Source organism: Carassius gibelio, chromosome B2 (genome assembly GCF_023724105.1).
Source record: "Carassius gibelio isolate Cgi1373 ecotype wild population from Czech Republic chromosome B2, carGib1.2-hapl.c, whole genome shotgun sequence".
NCBI lineage: Eukaryota > Metazoa > Chordata > Actinopteri > Cypriniformes > Cyprinidae > Carassius > Carassius gibelio.
Window position 1 is genome coordinate 23,481,238 of NC_068397.1, and position 3,934 is coordinate 23,485,171.

Genomic DNA, 3,934 nt, shown 5'->3' on the forward strand with positions numbered 1-3,934 from the left:
AGTCTCACTTACTGATCACTGGTGTTGTGAATCATCAATATGTGCTGTAATGAGTTCTTTGACAGTCATTGTCAGTCTTATGAGAAATGCAACGCTCTGTGATTTCGGAAATGGGAAAAGTATATAAATATTTCCCATTAATGACAGAGGCATGGCTGAGAGAACTCGGCAGCTCTCAGAACTGTGTCACCTGCAGATGAGTCATCCTATTTCACAAGAGTTTTTTTTTTTCATTCTCTGCTAATATTGTAGCCAGTGTAATAAAATGTGGATCTGAATTGATCCGGCAATTTTTCTCCTTGAATTTCCATTCCCCATGCTCCTCCCTCCTAATCAGTTCATCTCTTTTGCCTGATCTGAACTTAGAGGAGGGATAAAGGAAAAAGATATAGTATACAGGGTTGAAAAATACAAGTTTTTCCTTTGTAGAAACGTACAGGCAGAGGTGAAGACAGATGCTAATACCATGGCAATCTGATGTTCCAAAACCAAATGTTAGCTAGTGTTGTCAATATTAACTGAAGCTAAAACTAAATTTATTGTAATAAAAAATAAATTAAAGCTAAATAGATATATAACAAAAAATATGTAATATATAAAAAATTAAAAGTAACAGAAAATTTACAAAATCTAAATAATAATAAATACTGTAATAGTATGCAGATACTAAAATTATACTGGTATTAGCACGATAAATGTCCAAAACCATGGTATTAGCATGATTTATGTGACCCTTGACCTAAAAACCAGTCTTATATAAAATATATCAAAACTTTATTTTTTATTAGTTATATGTATTGGTAAGAACTTAATTTAGACAGCTTTAAAGGTGATTCGGCAAAATATTGTCCTATCATAACAAACCATACATCAATGGAAACTTCTTACTTCAGCATTCAGATGAAGTATAAATCTCATTTTAAAAAATGTTACCCTTACGACTGCATGGTTTTGTGGTCCAGAGTCACATATATCATTAAATCACAAAAGTATTTTGAGCATGTTACCATGATATTCTTAGAAATACAACAAAATACCATAATACATCAATTTCAGTACCATGCTATTATATTTCAAACTACCTTAGTATTATCATCTCCATCACTGTACCATGATACCACCATAGTACTTTTTTTGTAAAGGGTTCCAAAATTATGGTATTCCCATTATCTCTTTAACAATAATAATAATAATAATAATAATAACAACAACAACAATAATAATAATAATAATAATAGGGTGATACAATTGTAGGCATTGGTTTTCAACTTGGCAAAATCTTTTTCCGGCCACTCTCTGTCAATCATTCATCTCTCCCCAGAACAACAAATCTGTTCCCTTATTTTCTTCTTCTTCTGAAATGCATTACAGAGTGGCACTCATGGTAAGCGTGTAATTTTCTGATCGTCAGTCTGCATTAGGACATTGTGGTCTTGACTTCACAGCATCCATAGCTGGGCATTTTTTAAAATAACAACCAGGTTAGATATCACCTCTGGGATGGTAGAGGGAGGAATCTGTAAAAAAGATCAAGAGCAGCTGGCTGATGCCTGTTATTTGACAATATAACAAAACAATGAATGGGCTTGTTACATGGGTTTTTAAAGCTGACTGGACAATTGTTTTGTTTTGCTGTAATCCCTTTTAATAAACCTGCAAAACACCAGACACACAAGTGACCATTAAAATATTTTTTCACTAATCTGATGCAGTGTCCCCTTAGACCTCAGTGAGCTAACAGCAGTTCAAAAAGGTCGCCATTAAAGTGCAGACAGGCAGACGAGAACAACGATGAGAATGGGGGTGAGCTGTCTCACAATTATCCTGACAGCATCACCCATTCACCGCACTCGCAAGACGTACCCACTTAAACTCACTCGTTATCTACTGTAATTATAACAGTCATATTTGGGGGGGTTTACTGAATAATTAGAGTTGTCAACACTCACATCAAACTCCTTTCGGACTCACACAGAGCCGGCGAGGTCTGATGAGATGCAATTAACACTGCAGATTAACAAGCTCATCTGCGACATGAGCTCAGTGTGCTCCACTTGTCCCTCTCGACTGTCTTTATCATCATGTGATGCCCCAGACCACCACGGACTGAGGCGGTCTTGCTCTGTGTGTTTGGAAGACTGCTGTGGAGCTGCACGGAGCTGGCAATGTGACATGCAATCTGTCACATGTACCTAAATTACGATCCTCTGCTCTCCAAATGATGGTATAACAGCAGGCTTATTTGCATCATGATTTTTAAGTATATAGTATGTATGTATTTAATAATCTGACATTTAACATTACATACGTATTTATGTATTTGCAAAGCAATTGCAGATGTGTGGGATGAGGAAAACACAAAATACAAAGTTGTCAAATGACTATAATAATAATCATCCCTTAAACAACCGGTTGATTCTTAAATGAAGAAAATTCTGATGCTGCAACAGCCAGATCATTCTGAACACAAAAAAAAAATAAATGTAATGTCCAGGTGGTTGGAAGATCATCTGAGCCAAATTTGGAGAGAATTGGACTACATGTGTGGAAGGAGAACAGTTTTCATCAAATTCCAATTTGGCAGATGGGAGACATGGAGACACCATCATATTCAGGGAAAACAGACAAGGGAAGACAGACAGGGGAAATGGCTGCCCTTTAAAAAAAATGGTTTCACTGGGCTCAGGGAATCTAAAGACACTAAACTGTAAGTTTATTAATCAGATTGTATGATTTATGATCATTACACATTAATGAAAATGACTTCAATATGCTTTGTAAGCTTGGTCTGAACATCTGAGACATTCGTTGAGAAGATTTGCAGGCAGAGTATGTGTGATATTGGAAACACAATGTTCAAGCTATGAATACAGGAAGAATGAGGACTTTTTCTCTAGTCTAGAGCAAAGGCTTATAAAAACAGAAAATAAGTCAATTTTTGTGCTGATAGGGGCACTTAAGTGTTTGACTGGGAGACCAACAGGGTGACTATTCAGACCGCTTCCAATCTACTTCTCTTCTTGGGCCCTAATAATAGTTCATTTAAACTAAGATCAGTGAGGCAGACAAGAAGATCAATTGGTCTTCACAGAAATTATTAAAAAGCCTGTGAGGAAACGTTTTTACCTCCACCTGTGACATAAATGATGCTTGATGTGGTTGCAATAAAACTTAATGACCACTCAATAATTCATGCAGTGCTTGAAAGCGTCAGGGTTACTGGAGAAAAAAATATCTCGAAGGATACGCTTTATGTGTCTGGGAAGAGAGGTGGAGAGCTGTGATTCAAACAAAATACTTATCAAGGACAAAGCTTATGAACACTTCTCCACAATATGTAGGAGAGAGAGAAATAGAAAGAGAACAGCCTGCAGCACTTGGTTGTACTCTAATAGACACCGAAGTCAAATGGCTCTTGTTTGTAAATGATCTGGTGCTGCTGTCAATGAAAGAGGTGGTACAGCTCTTAGAATATGTATATATATATATATATATATACAACTTTCTCTATAATTTACCTATACAAAACACAGACACATTTTTGATTAGCATGTAATTTTTTTTACATTTTGAATGCATTTTACAAAAATAAATAAATAAATAAAAAATAAATTAATTAATTAATTTCTAAATTTACATGCTAATAAAAAATGTATAAAACATAATCGAATCGGTTATAACCATAGACTATATCAAAGCATAACCAACCCCAATCCAAGGATCCAATAAATGGAATTTCCAGAGCAGCATTAGTATTTTTAAAAAATAGCGATAAATATAATATAAGCGTTAAACATATCGATGAATAGAATATAAAACGCTTAAGAGTTATTTTAAATCTGAGATTGAGAGAGAAACTGGGAGCATTCAGGTAACGACTGGAATGAAGAGGCGTGTTTACAGTGCGGGGGCGGGGCTACACGCTCTCTTGTGA